The following is a 19010-nucleotide window of genomic DNA, read 5'->3' as shown; positions in this document are numbered from 1 at the left end:
TCTTTCTTATTGCGAAAAAAATTTAAACTGAAACTGGCGTTCTGGTAATTTGCAAATCTTAAAGAATGCCCAACCTTTATAGTCCATTATTTGCATACACTCTGCTTGTACAGTTTCCTGAACTAACATTACAGTTATTCATGTACATAACAAGTCTGAAGTTGACTATAATATTGATAAGCAGTGACCAATACTACACTTATCATACAAAAAAATAATTCAAACATTTTTTTTTAGGGCCAATACTCATCCCTTCATTTTGCCATAACATTTTTAATAGACTCATGGAGTTTTAGATACTGAATTAAACAAATGTCAATGTCATTTTACTTAGTCCTGAAGGTTTCAGGTGTTATAATCTGTCTTTTAAACTAAAGGCCTGTGTATGGTCACCTGACATCTGATACAAAATTAAAGAAAATGTACTGTCATCCTAGAACAACTTATTGATAGATTTGAAAAGCAAAGCTTTGTCAATCTCTTGATTATTTACTGATCATGTATTGTTGTGAAGTATTTCATATATAATTGAAAATATTTCAGAAGCTTCGTCAATCTTGGTTAATATTTATCATATGACAAGTTTAAGAAACTCTACATTACATTAATTTGTTTTTTACATTTTCAAACTCTTGAATGACCTCATTGAGTCAATAAAATAAAAAAAATTAAAGCTGTTAATGGGCTGTAAACAATTATTAACAAGGGGGCATTAACCCTGCAAGATAATCCCATATTAAAAGTCATATGGTTTATATATTACACAAGTTGCTCTCGACATTATAAGATGAGATTCATTGTCTGAATTCGTATAACAAAGGACTAAACTTAAAATTTACTGTTGAAAAAAATCCAAAAAATCCAAATTTTTAGTCTCGGTCCGAGATCTTACTGATACAATGGACTGCATACAAATTAATGTTAGTGGTCCGTCACCTTGCCATGGACCATTAGGTCAAGCGTGACCTATTGTGATGGGCCTTTTGTCTGTCATTCATGCGCTTGTCTGTTTAAACAATTTTTGAACCTTTGTGAACTCAGAATAATACTTTTTGAACAGTAAATATTTCTGAGGTCTGATGAGACTGATCAAACCAGATAAAATAAAAAATAATGACATCAAAGCTTAATTAATTGCAAAATTATTACTTTAGGACTAGGAGAACCAAAACCAATGATTTTCACATAATACAAAAAAAATCACATACTCTGATGTCAATCTCTTTTCCTGCTCCATCCATTCCTCTGCTGACTCTTTTGCTAGTACTTCCAAAGCTGACCCAGTTTCCCTTTGTCTCCGATCAAGCATGGCATGACTTACAGCTGGGATATTTAAGGATGTCAAGATACTGTTCACCTGAGTTGCACCAATGCCAGTATGCAACATACCTGTTGATTGTTGAATAATCAAAACAAATCATAATTAATATTGAAGTCAGACATAAAACTGTATGACATAATTATATTGTTTAAATGTGATGTTAAACATCATATTCATGTACAACACATTTATGGCATTATCTAATAAACTATCTTCATAGACCCACAGCTGATTCTTACATGTATCAAGTATCTCATACTTTGATATATGTATGAAACTCATGTACTGTGCACTATTATTTATGTATTGGAATGTTGCTTTGTGGATGTTATTTTAAAAAGAAATGTATGTTAAGGATTTTACTGCCATGCACAAATGTGTCAAAAAAATGAATGATATTAGTGTTCATGACTGTGTATCATCAACATGTACACATACTATAAACTCAAAATGACTAGTTTAACATATGGATATTTATCACATAACTGACTAATTAATACAGTCATAAATACCGTAAATCACATGTGATAATGATGTTATAATCAAACTATTACATCACACAGTTGTTTCAGTAGACAGAAATGTCAAAACCGAGCCTCAATTTGCCACTCTTTTTTACAAAAACAACATTAAAAGTTTTGATCTTATGGCTATATCTCCATATATATATCATAGAATCTTACACTCATAGTTATATAAACATAATATGAGATTTATTTAAACAATTTTAATAACTTGATATACCACTCGTCTGAAGAGTTGCAGCATATCAAATTATTGGATGTGCTCATAATAAATTTTCACATTACATATCTACTGTATGAGTATAGTCACTCATAATACTAATGTTTATATATACAGTGTACAGTAGCAGTACATATATGTCTAGTATGTATTCTACATTCTTGTGTAGCAGAAAAGGAGAAAATGTAGTGAGCAGACCGGTGTAAGAACACAATAACGTTCTACTGATTGAACTACCAGACTCATTAATTAGTGTTTATCAGCAATAAATCCTACAATTGTACCATATAACATGTATTCATTATCTGGACTGAAATATTGTTGGAAAATGCTAGCACAACCTATACCTGTACGTGTATATTTTATAAAATGTGCAGTATGATGTCATTTGTGAAAAAATACCTTACCTGTTGCTAATTTTGTATTACATATCAAACACTTGCTGGTTGTGTGTCGTTTTCCTGTTGGTATCGTGTTGACGGCTTTGCATGTTGTGTTATTGCACGGAATCCGAAGTATTGCTCCAAGGCCATAATTTTTTATATTTGTAGTGTGAGATAAACACAATGGCATACCACATGTTTTACAAGCTGACAAACCTTCAGCAAGGACGCCGAGTTCAATAACCCTACGACCATCCCTCCAACTATCGTCATCTCCGACATCCACATCTTTCACAACATACGACAGATCCGGTACGATTACGTTATAAGTACCAGAACTACAATAACTGTGGTCGTTTTCCCCCTTTGTATATTCCATCGCCTCTTCTGCGCAGTACTGAAATATTCTGCTGTCTTTGTGACTGCTTTGTTGAACGAAAATGTCCTAATTTGCGCCCCATTACTGCATTGCTTCTGCTGAGGCCGAAGATGGCGTCCGTGACAACACCTGCAACCGGAAGTGCATCCGGTGTTGTCGTGAAAGGATGACAATGGATTTTATATTTTTAAAATCAATTAATTCGGCATAAAATCGTGTTGATTGATAAAAAAATTTAATAAACGTACCACGTAAAATGCACAAATATGAATGCTTTTTCATTTATTTATTTAGCGTTTTCACGACATCGGTTTTTGTTTACGATGCGCGGCGCATTCGAAAACGGCCGACCGAGCCACCGACCTTAAAAAGGTAACAATAAAAGTTGTCACAAAACAAACTTTTTGAACTGGTTTTAATTGTTTACGATGAAAGCTAAAATAAAAATCTTCTGATCCGTAGTCAGACGCGTTATTATCCATTGCGCTGCGCCAAAAGCCCCATTACCATTGGGCAACACAGGCTTATAAAATGAGCTTGTTTCAAAGTTTTCTTAAATTGGTCATATTCATCTTTTTCAATTATCATCTTCTCTTTACTAATTAATATCACCAATGTTTATATCTACACTCGCATTCTAAGACTATACTTAATTCTTATTTACATTTCTCTCTGATGCTGGCTGTTTTATGTGTATTATGATTCGTGCTGTACTGCGTCAATTATTTTGTGAAGTTATCTCGCTAATTGAGAGGCGACGAAAAACCTAATGAAATCATTTAAACAAGACATACTTCTGCTATCCGGAGACGATCATGTACAGAAAAAGACTAAGTAATGTGCATCACTCCGGTAATGCGACTAACGGCTAAATCAGTCTACTATGAGCTAGTCTAAAATGGGATAACACCAGTGCTCTAAAATGACACGAGACCTTTGCAGGATTTCGAACCTGCCGAATCTTTGATCGTAGTCAGACTGCGGCTTATCCATTGCGCCACAGCATCAATTTCAACTGTCATGCCAGACGGATGGCTGTATAACATGAGATTGTTTAAAATGATTTATGACACTTATAATGTGACATATTGTCCTTTTTTACTTATCACGCATTTTGAATATCACCGTTCCCCCCCCCCCCCCCCAAATTTAGACCTCATATGCGTATTCTGGAGTTTTCTTATGTTCTGTCTGATTTTCATGTATTGTATATACGCACATCGGTATGCCGTCGATACTTGTACCTCCTGAAAACTTTTTGTGCCCTCACCCATGATATCTCTCCAATGTACCAAAACCTTATTCAGTAAATGTACTTTTACTTTTATTTATGAATATTTGATTAAAGTTCAAGTTGCCGTATTATCGCTGTGGGTTTATCGGTGGGTGATTTATGCCGATAAATATGATAATCTTCCGAGGTATCGGATTCAACATGTAAGTAATCATAGCATAAAGGCATTAAGCAAGGAGTAGCGCCCATCCATATTCGTAGTTCCACATTGATGTAAATTACTGACATAAAGGTATAGTAGAAAAGCGGTTACCTGGCGGACTTGTAGGCTATACCATTAGACAAGGAAAAATAATGCGTAATAAAACAAAAAAAATAGCAAGTGAGAAGAAACAATTACTATTTTGTCAGCCCAAACTCCTATGCATTTCTTAACTTTTATTGAAGAATGTTCTGAAATCTTACCGTTAACTAAGTTAATAATTTTATTAAAATAGGTTTTTTTATACAGATGAAGTCATTTCATGTAAAATCAGCTTTAACCAGAAGTCATTCTTAACAATGCTAAGGTATAAGACATGTTGTTAGAAAATATGCAATATTTAGAAAGATCGAGTTTTCGTTGCTATATTTATATGAAGCAAAACATTATGACGGTGACCGATCTGTGTTTTTGTGTATTTTTAATTAGCTCGCCCTTCAAACTCAGGTTTGCTACATAGTTTTAACCAACGGCTTGTAATCAATATGCTCCCCTATAATACCCTTCATATTGAACCTTCCACTAGTTTGCTTACCTGGACCACAAATAGAAGGCGCATCTGTTTCAAGTTTGTACTAATACAATCCTCTCACTACATCTACGTTTGTGTACTTTTGATCAATATCCGGTACATTGAGCGATTGTTACCCTTTTATAATATTGATTCGTACAACTACTCATACCATGATTAACTAGGGTCATGTGGGTGGCGATAGATAACCCCCTGCGAATTTGTATCTGTAGAGTGGTTGGTGTTTCCGACTTGGATACTCATACTGTTTTGTTACGGTACTAGCAGATGCGTTCTCTTACTGAACGATTTTGATGTATGAGATTCTAGTTGTTCGGCGTGAGAGGGTCGTGAAAGGCTAACACTGTAATGTTTGAGTGAGGAGGTCATGGGCGTTGCATGCGAGGGAACAAGCCAAAATGTGGATGTTATAAGTCGTAAAAGACACTCTTGGCCTGCAGAACTAGTGAGAATAAAATAGAGCCCAGTTGTCGTATCGACTATGTTCAAAGTAATTCGAATGGACGAGTGCAATTTCAATTCTTATATTTAATGTCTGCACCTATATCGATATCTTATTTCATAAATCCCGTTTCTTATAAAATGCAATGATTTTTTTCTCATGACCATAGATACATAAAAAACCAATGTACTTCTTCACAATTACAGCAACGTTATACCAATTCATTCAATTAATGTATCGCTTTAATCATTATTTAAGTGTATTTATGTTCAATCGTTACAAAATAATGTTTTAGTTTACAAATAAGGAAACTCGTTATTTATTTTGACAACCCCCCTTATTTGTTCACAATAAGTTACCAAGTGTTTGAAATAGGGCTTTATAAAGCCTATAAAAGTTGTCACAAAACAAACTTTTTGAACTGGTTTTTAATTGTTTACGATGAAAGCTAATATACTTTATTAGATAAATTGATAATGACAGTAAAAATGACGAGCTTGAGTTCAACAGGATTCGAACCTGGAATCTTTCTGATCCGTAGTCAGACGCGTTTCGTTATCCATTGCGCCACACAGCCCTACCATTTACAATGAACATGAGAGGAGGCTGTTTGTATTATAACATGTGAGATTGTTTCTAATATTCTATCTGTTCATCTAATAGTCGAATTGTCCTTGATTTACCCATTAATCATCCAACTTTGATTAGCACAATTAAATAACACTCACACCCGTTATTCAATTGTTGGCTTCGTTGTGATTTTTAGTGTTGTTATGAATCGTATTATTATGTATGTCGTTCGATTTATTCGAATAGTTTATAAGTTCTTCTCACCCTTTTAGATTTTTTTTTTTTTTTTTATTTTTTTATTTTTTATTTTATTTTTGTGTCGTTAATTTTGCGTCCGTTTTTTTATATTAATATTTTTTACTATTTTTTTTCCGTCGATATTTTTTTTTTTTTTTTATCTATAATTTTTTTTTATTTTTTATTTTTATTTTTGTTTTTTTTTTTTTTTTTTTTTTTTTATTATTTATTAATCTTTTTACTGTACCACCTCTCTGCACACTTCCCCCCCCCCTCCCGACAACGTTTTAGTCCGATATCTTTTATTTATAAGGAAAAACGTATCATTAGACATTGATTTTGCTTTGATGCATCCTTACTGTTTAACTGCTGATGAGTAAGTTCCGAGTTTGCCGCTTTATTCAGGTGGGGTATTTTTATAATGACAAATAATTTACAGACGGATGGATTCGGATTTGGTATAAGTAGTAAAAGTGAGATCTGTATCATTTGGCTTTACAGTTCGGGTTGTACTTTAGGATTATCAAAATGTTTTGTATACTATAGTGACTGTACGTTATAATGGGAAGAAGTTAACCGGGATTGGCTTTATTGAGGTAACTGTAATAATACAACGATACAAACAAATTAATCTATCCATTATTGCTAGCGCCAAACTACATCTAATTTACAGTGATATGATATAAAAAGCTTCTAAATTCTATTTTAACATTACGTGATTATTGCCGGTTTTAAAATAATGTTATTAAACGTAGAAGATTTGGAGAAAATAGAATACTCAATGATATATATTTAAAAATAGGATTGAAATATTCTAGCAAGATAGTATATTCTCGGTTGTATAGATTAGATGACGCAAAGCGATTCTGGCGGCAACCGTTACTGAGTATGTGGGTATTTGTCCCGCCTTCTCAAACACCCAAGGCTGACGTACAATTGCTACCAACGTGTATATCATATAAATATGTATATCAGAAGTTACCCTAAAACCCCTCTATTGGCAACTGTCCACTCTCAGTCTTTAGCTCATCCACAGCACATTGGGGGGATTGATTGTTACAGCTGTAGTAATACCGTCTAAATCCTTCGAAAATTCTTTTTTATCTTACCATTAGGAATTACACTGAATCTACGTTTTTTGAGTTTCCCTTGATTTGAAACTCTAATATACATTCGCCCGTTTGTATAATTATCAACCATGATTTTATAGCTTCAGTGATAGTAAACCCCTGCGGGTGTCGAGTGGATGGTTTTCGAACTTGATGTATCCTTAAGCTGTTAGGTTGTAGGAGGGAAGCCAGGTCTCCTTACTACTATGATTTGGAATGTGTTGATTGTTCTAGTATGTCGGGAGGACTGACTTAGGGGGAGAGGAAAACAGGAAACACCGTAACAATTGAGGGGTGGATGGTGGTTTGATGAATGAAGATGGTTGGAGTGAGACCGTTTTAATTTTGTTAAATATAAAGAGCTTTCTGAGTGTAAAAGACATTCTGGCCGTGCATGACCGTCGTTTTGTAGACTCATGTTCTAACGAAATTAACTAGTACTGTTTACAACTTTCATTCTTCATAATTAATGTTAGGTTATTGAATTCTTTTTTTATTTTGTTTGTTCATACTTATGCTGATTTCATTTAAGAATTCAATTGAAATTTTCATGATGATTACCATTATAAAATAAATAAATAAAAATACCTATGTACTTTCTTACTATCATACAGCAACGTTAACTATATCTAATTTGGCTATTTGTTCGATATTTTTATTGTTTATCCATAGCTTTAATGTAATGTTGCGTCAGCGCAGCGTTACACAAATATGCTAGTTTTTTAAACATAAACTCGATATTATTTGACTTATTTGGTCCCACCGCTAGTTCAACAGTACCAGTGTGTTTTTTAAAAAAGCGCTGGGGCGGTTAACTTTTAAAAAGTTGTAATACAAAACAATCTTTTTGAATCTGGTTTTAATTGATTTTTTACTAACTCGGGGAATGCTAATATTAAACTTTATATCTAAAATGATATAAGATAAGACAGTTAAGACTATTTACTGAGGCTTGCCAGAATTCAGAACCTGCGAATCCTTTTAGCTCGACGTAGGAGGAAGCGTTATTCCATGTGCCGCCACAAGCCCTATTTCCAATGACATGAGAACGGGCATATAAAATGAGATTGTTTTTCAAAGTTTACTTAAATACTGATACTCAATGTCAAATTGTCCATTGTTTACCCATTTGATATCAATGTTTTATATTCCAATAAAATTTAACACCTCACACATTTAATAGTTTTTCTATCTATGTATTTTTAGTGTGTTTTATGAATCGTATGTCTCGTACTTTACCCCCCCCCCCCCCTCCCGAAACTTTTTTGTGATATCTCTTTATGTAAAAAAAACTATATGAAATACTGATAAAGTCCAGTTTTGCCGACTATCGGTGGTAATACGTCATTACAGGTAGTAGTATTATCATAGGTAAGGGGATTTACTTTTGAGATTATCCAAATGATATATATATATAGTGACGTAGGTAAAATGGGAAGAGTTACCGGGATTGTCTTATGAGAAATAAACATAAATAAAATAAACAAAAAAAAATTTTGTAGGCAATAGTCTATGCGTTAATTGAACTACATGTAACTTTACACATTTAATTATATCCATACTAGGTTTTAAACATTTAAGTTGAACGTTCTAAAACATTAGATAAACATAAATTTTAAACGCTTTGAAAAATATTAAATGATATATTTTAACGAGCTTGATGCCAGGAATTCGAACCATAGATATCTTTGAAGACATCGTAGTCAGACGTATTATCCATTGCGCTGCGCCAAAGCCCCATTACATTTGTCAACACGGGCTTATTTAAATTACTTGTTTCAAAAGTTTACTTAAATTGGCCATTTCATAAATTCAATCATTTTTTAAATATTAGTAAATGTTTTATTTTTAAAACTACACTTAGACCTCACACGTATTTAAGTTTCATTTCTTCTGTGTGGTGTTTAAATGTGTATTATGATTTACGTTTACAATAATATATTTTGTGAGTTAGCTCTCTATGTTACAAGAAAAAAACATAATGAAATCATTTAAAACAAGTGGTTGCTGCTATCGGAGACGATCATTACAGAAACTAAGTAGTGATCACTGGTAATGGAACTAACTGTAAATAGACTACTATGAGCTAGTCTAAAATGATAACCCAGGTAAAATAACGACGAGTTTGCCAGTAGTCATTCGAAAGCCTGGAATCTTCTGATCCGTAGTCAGATTTTGATATCTCAATAAAGACGCGTTATTACATTTGATTAATGCCACAAGCCCTGTGGTGGTATAATTACAAGGATTGGTAGTAAAATAATTATAGATAAGGGATTAAAGGGTAGGCCAAATTGTCCACATGATATATATATAGTTATGTAGGTATATATAGGAAGAGTTACCTGGATTGTACCTTACAAAAAAGAAAAGAAATAAAGCTTTAATAAAACAAAAAGCAAAAAACAATCCATTTTGTAAAGCAATATATGTGCATCTAAATTAATTGGTATGATGTTCTAAATTTATTAATATGATAAATTCTGTTAAAAATAAATTGTTAAACATAAATATATTATAAATAGTTTAACTTTATTTCATAAACAATGCTAAAGATATATATTTTAAAATATGAATTTAAATTAGAAAGATCTGATTTCTGTTGCTATATAATATGAAGCAAAAATTCTGGGTGTGTAAATATTGTTTGCTTTTCAAACACAGGTGCACAATGTACCAACGTGTAATCAAAGCTCCCCTAAACCCCTATTGGCCTTCCCCTAGTTTTAGCCACACACACATGGAGATTGTTACAAACCCCTGCACTATCGAGGGTGGTTTTCGACTTGATACTCTTACGTTGTTAGGTGTATGAAAGGTCTCTACTAAGATTTTGATGTGTGAGTACCTTGATGTCGGGAGAGGTAACACGTGAGCTTGAGGAAGGATGGTTGATGGAGGAAAGGTTGAGTATGAGAGACATGCGATGCTGATGTGTAGAACAAAATGACTGTCGTATAGACTACGTTTCAAAGTAATGGAAGATGTCATTGCATCTAATATGAATGTTGACTATTTTGTCTTATTTTCAACATCTCTTTCTTAAAAATCAATTGATGGTCGTGATATACATTAAAATCAATTTACAGCAAGATAATAAATCAATTAACATTTATTATTATTTAATGTACATGTTCAAAGTTTCAAAATATGTTTAGTTTTAAATATGAACGTGATATATTTGACTTATTTGTCCACATAGTTACCAGTGTTGGAATAGGTGTCTCTATAAAAGTTGTCACAAAACAAACTTAAAAAAATGGTTTTAATTGTTTACGATGAAAGCTAATATACTTTATTATAAAATGATAATCCAGGAAAAATGACGAGCTTGCCAGGATTCGAACCTGGAATCTTCTGATCCGTAGTCAGACGCGTTATCCATTGCGCCACAAGCCCTATTACAATGACATGAGAGGGGCTTATAACATGAGATTGTTTCAATATTTACTGATACTAATGTCAAATTGTCCTTGTTTACCCATTAATATCACCAATTTTTATATCCCAATAAAATAACACCTCACACGTATTCATAGTTCTTCTATGTGATTTTTAGTGTGTTATGAATCGTATGTCGTCGATACTTTACCCCCCCTCCCGAAACTTTTTGTGATATCTCTTTATGTATAAGAAAACGTATGACATACTGATAGTAAGTCCAGTTGCCGCTATCGGTGGTAATAATTACAGGGATTGGTAGTAGTAATCATAGGTAAGGTGATTTACTTTGGATTATCCAAATGATATATATATAGTGACGTAGGTATAATGGGAAGAGTTACCGGGATTGTCTTTATCGAGAAAGAAAATAAAACGAAATAAAAAAAAAAAAAATCCATTTTGTAGGCAACTATATACATCTAAATTAATTGATGAATGTTCTAAATTTACTTAATACTCATTATTTTGTTAAAATAAGTTAAACATAAGCCTTTGAAAATAATATTAAGATATATATTTTAGCTTGCCAAGAATTCGAACCTAGAATCTTCTGATCCGTAGTCAGACGTATTATCCATTGCGCTGCGCCACAAGCCCCATTACCATTGGGCAACACGGGCTTATAAAATGAAGACTTGTTTTCAAAGTTTACTTAAAATTGGTCATATCATCTTTTTTAATTATCATTTTTTTTATTTGATATCAGTAATGTTTATTTTACACTACACAATTAGACCTCACACGTATTTAAGTTTCTTCTGTGTGGTGTTTTATGTGTATTATGATTTGTGTTTCGTCAATATATTTTGTGAGTTAGGTCTCTTTGAACAAGAAAATATAATGAAATCATTTAAACAAGACATACTGCTGCTATCGGAGACGATCATTACAGAGACTAAGTAGTGATCACAGTTAATGGAACTAACTGGAAATAGTCTACTATGAGCTAGTCTAAAATGATAACCCAGGTAAAATAAACGAGCTTGCCAGGATTCGAACTTTGAATCTTCTGATCCGTAGTCAGACGCGTTATCCATTGCGCCACAAGCCCCGTGTGTCCTAATTACTGACATGTGCACGTCGCTTACAGTAAACATATGATTTAGTTTACAATATTTATAAGTCGTCAATAAGCCATGCTTATTTTTATTAAAGCTGAAGCTGATTCAAGTTAAAACTATTCGTATTTCAAAAAAACAAAATGGAAACTTTCAAATGACTTGTAAATGCCCTTGTATATACATTATCAAATTTATTCAAAATTTTTATGGCCATTTTTGTTATAGGCCAAATAGTTTTACCAGAGTAATATTTATATTTATAAAGTTGGACGTAATGAGTAAAAAAAAATGACAGTCGTAAAATTACATATTAAAATATTAAAGATGTCATTATATATATATATTAACGATCGATATCAATATGTCTTCTTTTCAATATCAATTTATTTTTAGAATATTTCATGAAAATAAAAAAATCAATTACTTTTACTTACGATTTACACTAAAATAATAAATTAATTATCATTATGTATTATTTTTTATTTATAAATCGCTTTAAAATATTTGGTAAATGTTTCAATATATATTTTTAATAGTTAAAATTTGAACGCGATATATTTGACTTATTTTGACCACATAACTACCAGTGTTTGAATAGGTGACTATAAAAAGTTGTTTTACAAAAAGAAATTTGACCATTTTAAAATATCGTTACAAAAAAAAAAATTTTAAACTCGTTTTAATTGTTTACGATGAATGCTAATACACATTTATACTGTTAAAACGATTTATAAGGAAAAAATAACGAGCTTGCCAGGATTCGAACCTGGAATCTTCTGATCCGTAGTCAGACGCGTTATCCATTGCGCCACAAGCCCTATTATTTGCTAATTTACACAATGATCCGTACACTGATATCTTATCAAGCGGAAATATCAAATTCAAATTATGTATTAAGTTTTTTACACAATATTTTTTCATAAATTGTATGCATTTTCATAACATTTTTTAAAAACAGTATATAAAGTTTTTATGTTTAAATAAAAATCTTAAAATGTATAATTGAACTGGTTTTAATCGTTTTTTTTGGTCAAACCATACTTTTTTTTATGTTAAAAGGTAATGTATTAATGTTCTATTGTTTGGTTTTAAAGTATGCTTAAATCAGGATGAAATGTCAATGTTTAGGTATCCGTAGTCTAAAACGCAATGTGTATCGAAATACAATTTCCTGAATAGTTACCATCATACATTTAAATGTTAAAATTGAGGCTACCAGCAAATAGTATTTATGAATTGTCCTAAATAAATTACTGTATATTCAAAATTTGACAAAATTTATTTTAGGATACTAAATATTAAAATAAACCAAATACACAATCCATTGTACAAGCGACTAAATTTGTTTGATAATTTACCTTTGTTCTTATAATAAATCTTATGATGAAATTGTCTATGAAGATGTATCGTTTGGTTGGAATGATATTTCCATTTTGTATAGACAAACAAGTTTATAAACAATTTTTGTTGACAAATGACTTATAGTAGTAAATTTTTAATTTTTCATTATGGATGGTTTAAAATAAAAGTTTAGTTAAAAGTGAACATAAGTAATTCAAAATTGATTTAAAGTTTAAAAATGATAATAACAAAAAATAAATTAAGGGCTTTCTTAAATTCGAACCTGGAATCTTCTGATCCGTAGTCATAACGCGTTAAATTGCGCCACAAGCTTTACAATTGGGCAACAAGTTTAATGCTTAATAAAATATAACCCAGTTATCATAATTTTTACCTTTAATATCAGGGAAAATTAAGAGCTTGTTTGAAAATTCGAACCTGGAATCTTCTGATCCGTAGTCAAACGCGTTATCCATTGCGCCACAAGCCCCATTACCATTGAGCAACACGGGCTTATAAAATGAGGCTTGTTTCAAAGTTTTCTTACATTGGTCAATTCATTTTTTTTTTCAGTTATCATTTTTTACTATTTAATATCAGTAATGTTTATATTACACTACACTTAGACCTAACACGTATTTAAGTTTCTTCTGTGTGGTGTTTTATGTGTATTATGATTCGTGTCTCGTCAATATATTTTGTGAGTTAGCTCGCTATGTACACAGAAAACATAATGAAATCATTTAAACACCATCGGAGACGATCATTACAGAGACTAAGTAGTGGTCACTGGTAATGGAACTAACTGTAAATAGTCTACTATGAGCGATCTAAAATGATAACCCAGGTAAATAAACGAGCTTGCCAGGATTCACGAACCTGGAATCTTCTGATCCGTAGTCAGACGCGTTATCCATTGCGCCACAAGCCCTATTCCTACGTAATGAGAGGGGCTGATGAACATGAGATTATTTAAATGTTTACTGACACATATAATGTCCAATTGTCCTTGTTTACTCTTTTATATAACCGATTTTGTTATCTCAATAATTTTAAACCTCAAATTGTCCACATGATATATATATACATAGTTATGTAGGTATAGTATGGGAAGAGTTACCGGATTGTCTTTACAAAGAAAAGAAATAAAACGAAATAAAACAAAAAAACAAGAAACAATCCATTTTGTAAGCAACTATATGCATCTAAATTAATTGAATGAATGTTCTAAATTTACTTAATAAATATTTTTCTGTTAAAAAGTTTAAACATAAGTTTTTGAAAATAATACAATGCTAAGATATATGGTTTTAAAAATATGAATATTTAGAAAGATCGATTTCTGTTGATATATAATATGATAGAAGAAAATTCTGGTGGCGTGTATTTGTTCGCTTTCAAACACAGGTGCACAATGTACCAACGTGTAATCAAAGCTCAAAAGCTATCCCTAAACCCCTATTGGCCTTCCCCTAGTTTTACCTGACACAAATGGAGATTGTACAGTGTACTAATACTACACTTACACTTACGTTTGTTTCCTTTCAAACTCCTGGACAATGGGTTACTATATACCATTGGTGTAATCTCCACATGATATCGCGTCAGTGATAGTAACCCCTGGAGTGTCGAGGGTGGTTTTCGACTTGATACTCTTACGTTGTTAGGTGTAGGAGAGGTCTCTATTAAGATTTTGATGTGTGAGTTCCTAGTTTTGTACGGGAGAGGTAACACGTAAGTTTCAGGGAGGATTTGATGGAGGAGAGGTTGAGCGTAAAAGACATCCTTGTGGTGCAGACAGTAGAATAAAATGACAGTCGTATAAGACTATTTTTTAAAAGTAATAAAGATGATGCAATTTTCTATATAATATTTCAATTGAATTTTTTCTTATTTTCAACATCCGTTTTTTTAAAATCAATTGATTTTCCATGATATACATTAAAATTGTATGTACTTTCTTACAATTACACTAAGCAAGAAAAATCAATTTTTGCATTTTTATTATTTATTTATGATGTACATCGCTTTTAATTAATTTTGCAACGTTAAAATATGCCAGTTTTAAACATAATAACTCGATATATTTGACTTTTGTCCACATAGTTACCATATGTGTATATTTTTTTATGAACTAATGGATATAACTATTGTCACAAAACAAACTTTTTGAACTGGTTTTTTAATTGTTTACGATGAAAGCTAAATAACTTTATTATTGATAAGCCAGGAAAAAATACGAGCTTGCCAGAATTCGAACCTGGAATCTTCTGATCCGTAGTCAGACGCGTTATCCATTGCGCCACAAGCCCCATAATGATTACAATTTAAATCATAACTTTTAAAAACAGATTTTTCATTTAAACTTAAATTGGTCAAAATGGTTTTTAAATTATTTTTTTTTTACTTTTATAACCCATTTTGCTACTATTTAGTACTTTACAATTTAACATGTAAAATTTTTTCAAAGAATGCTTACGTATTGGTAATAATTACCCATAATAAACAGTATAATTTTAAGGGGATTTATTGAATTATCCAAATTGCTGGTTCAAACTTTTTATACATTAATTTTTACGGTAACTTAAAACCTTAATCAAGATTATCTTATCGAACTGACATGAACAAAAAACGGATAATAAATATACCATTATCAATGTTCATGAAAACTTAACCATCATGAATATAGCTGAATCTATAAAAAACCCACTTTAGAAGTAATGCAAAAAAAACCCAAATTTATTAGATTAATCCTTGTTTAGGTGAATTTCGCCAAATTTATTTTAAATTTTGAATGTGTGAGTTTCTGTATTCGAATTGAAATCTTTTTAAACCTTAAAACCGTGCCATTGGGCAACACGGGTTTATAAAATGAGGCTTGTTTCAAAGTTTACTTAAATTGGTCATATCATCTTTTTCAATTATCATTTTATTATTTGATATCAGTAATTGTTTATTTTACACTACATTTAGACCTCACACGTATTTAAGTGTCTTCTGTGTGGTGTTTTATGTGTATTATGATTCGTGTCTCGTCAATATATTTTATGAGTTAGGTCTCTATGTACAAGAAAACATAATGAAATCATTTAAACAAGACATACTGCTGCTATTGGAGACGATCATTACAGTGACTAATTAGTGATCACTGGTAATGGAACTAACTGTAAATAGTCTACTATGAGCTAGTCTAAAATGATGACCCAGGTAAAATAAACGAGCTTACCAGGATTCGAACCTGAAATCTTCTGATCCGTAGTCAGACGCGTTTTTTATCTTAAAAATATTATTTTAATTTCCCAGACATAGGGCCGCAGGGGTTGGGGCCCCTGGGGTTCCTCACGTTGCAAGCACTACAATTTATTCAACATAAAATTAAATCAGGCATCAACAAGATAAAACATCAAAATTGAAATATCACAGTTGTGACATCATATGTCAGTAAGCTAAATATCACATACATTACAAAGAATGATATTGAAAAACTAGTAGAAACTATACCCGTACAGCTTTACAAATTTACTTTCACTCCATCCAATTCTAAAGAAACAATTTTGTTATCATTTTCAAAATACTCCATACAGAGCCTTGCATTATCCTGTGCTTTATATTGATGAAATGCATACTTAATGAATTGTTTAACCGTGAATTTGAAAAAAAAAAAACGTAAAATTGGTACATTCCTTTCACCGAGCAACAACATGTTCCTCCTCTTAAATATACAAAATCTTGCCACGCTCAGTATAAACTTAACAAAGAAGCCGTTTACATGCTTCCATTTCTCGCCAGAACCCAAAATAATAAGACAGTCATAATTAAGCGAGTTCACATTCCCGGGACTTGCCTTGGAAAATAAATTTTCTAATAAACCAACCATATAAACCGTAGTCAGACGCGTTATCCATTGCGCCACAAGCCCCGTGTGTCCTAATTACTGACATTTGCACGTCGCTTACAGTAAATATGTGATTTAGCAGTTACATAGTTCGTCAATAAGCCATGCTTATTTTCTTAAAGCTGACAATTCAAGTTAAAACTATTCGTATTGAGACAAAAAAAATCTTTCAAATGACTTGTAAATGCCCTTGTATATAGATTATCGTTTCCAAGGAAGTTTATGGCCATTTTTGCTATAGGCCAAATAGTTACCAGAGTCGGAATATGTTATTATAAAGTTGGACGTATGAGTAGAAAAAAATGACAGTCGTATAGACAACGTTTTTAAAATAGCTAAAGATGTCATTATATATAATATTAACGATCGATATATTGTCTTCTTTTCAACATCGTTTTATTTTAGATCGAGATATTGTCATGAGGTAAATTAAAATCAATGCGCTTTCTTACGATCTACACCTAAGATAATAAATTAATTAGCACTTATGTATTATTATTTTATTTATACACCGCTTTAATGCGTTTGGTAAATGTTTCAATATATGTTTAGTTTTAAACATGAACGCGATATATTTGACTTATTTGACCACATAGCTACAAGTGTTTGAATAGGTGACTATAAAAGTTGTTACAAAATAGACATTCTGACCATTTTAAAATATCGTTAAAAAAATTTTGAACTCGTTTTAATTGTTTACGATGAATGCTAACACATTTAGTCTAAGCTAGGAAAAATAACGAGCTTGCCAGGATTCGAACCTGGAATCTTCTGATCCGTAGTCAGACGCGTTATCCATTGCGCCACAAGCCCTATTCCAACGTAATGAGATTGTTTCAATGTTTAGTGACACTATAATGTCCAATTGTCCTTGTTTACTCTTTTATATAATCGATTTTGATATCTCAATAAATTTAGACCTCAAACGTATTCAGAGTTCCTCCGTCTGATTTTTAAGTGTATTACGAATCGTATGTCGTCGATACTTTTACCTCCTGAAACTTTTTGTGATATCTCTCTATGTACAAAACAAACGTATGACATAATGATGATAAGTCAAGTTGCCGCTATCGGTTGCGATAATTACAGGGATTGGTAGTAGTAATCATAGGTAAGGGATTAAAGGGTAGGGCATATTGTCCACATGATATATACATAGTTATGTAGGTATAGTAGGAAGAGTTACCTGGATTGCCTTACATAGACAAGAAATAAAGCGAAATAAAACAAAAAGCAAGAAACAATCCATTTTGTAAGCAACTATATGCATCTAAATTAATTGAAGAATGTCTAAATTTACTTAATATATATTTTATTAAAATAGTTTAACATAAGTCTTTGATAACAATTCTAAGATATATGCTTAAAAATATGAATATTTAGAAAGATCGATTTCTGTTGCTGTATAATATCAAGCAAACATTCTGGTGGCGTGTATTTATTCGCTTTCAAACACAGTTACACAATGTACCAACGTGTAATCAAAGCTCCCCTAAACCCCTATTGGCCTTCCCCTAGTTATACCTGACACAAATGGAGATTGTACGGTGTACTACTACTACACTTACATCTACGTTTGTTTCCTTTCAAACTCCTGTACAATGGGTTACTATATACCATTGGTATAATATCAACATGATATCGCGTTAGTGATAGTAACCCCTGGAGTGTCGAGGGTGGTTTCCGACTTGATTCTCATACGTTGTTCGGTGTAGGAGAGGTCTCTACTACGATTTTGATGTGTGAGTTCCTTGTTGTTTCTTTAAAATCAAATGATTGTCATGATATACATTAAAAACACTGTACTTTCTTACAATCTGTAGCAAGTTATAAATCAATTAACATTTATTATTATTTAATGTATTTGGTCAACATTTCAAGATATATTTAGTTTAAACAGGAATTCGATATCTTTGACTTATTTGTTCACATAGTTACCAGTGTTTGAATAGGTGACTATAAAAGTTGTCACAAAACAAACTTTTAGAACTGGTTTTAATTGTTTACGATGAAAGCTAATATACTTTATTATAAAATGATTAGCCAGTAAAAATGA

The 19010-nt window shown here is 31.8% G+C and overlaps 5 non-coding genes across 5 annotated transcripts; all 5 read right to left on the bottom strand.

The window, feature by feature from the left end:
- Nucleotides 1-10539: 10539 nt before the first annotated feature.
- Nucleotides 10540-10612, bottom strand: Trnar-acg (transfer RNA arginine (anticodon ACG)). The gene has a single exon. It is a non-coding gene; the product is annotated as a tRNA-Arg (tRNA).
- Nucleotides 10613-12463: 1851 nt separating this feature from the next.
- Trnar-acg (transfer RNA arginine (anticodon ACG)) lies at nt 12464-12536 on the bottom strand. The gene has a single exon. It is a non-coding gene; the product is annotated as a tRNA-Arg (tRNA).
- Nucleotides 12537-13915: 1379 nt separating this feature from the next.
- On the bottom strand, nt 13916-13990 carry Trnar-acg (transfer RNA arginine (anticodon ACG)). The gene has a single exon. It is a non-coding gene; the product is annotated as a tRNA-Arg (tRNA).
- A 1308-nt stretch (nt 13991-15298) lies between these two features.
- On the bottom strand, nt 15299-15371 carry Trnar-acg (transfer RNA arginine (anticodon ACG)). The gene has a single exon. It is a non-coding gene; the product is annotated as a tRNA-Arg (tRNA).
- A 2323-nt stretch (nt 15372-17694) lies between these two features.
- Trnar-acg (transfer RNA arginine (anticodon ACG)) lies at nt 17695-17767 on the bottom strand. Its single transcript has one exon. It is a non-coding gene; the product is annotated as a tRNA-Arg (tRNA).
- Nucleotides 17768-19010: the final 1243 nt, after the last annotated feature.

The sequence above is a fragment of the Argopecten irradians genome, chromosome 7 (assembly GCF_041381155.1).
Source record: "Argopecten irradians isolate NY chromosome 7, Ai_NY, whole genome shotgun sequence".
Lineage (NCBI taxonomy): Eukaryota > Metazoa > Mollusca > Bivalvia > Pectinida > Pectinidae > Argopecten > Argopecten irradians.
Note: the sequence above shows the minus strand (reverse complement) of the source record. Positions and strands in the feature narration are given on the sequence as shown.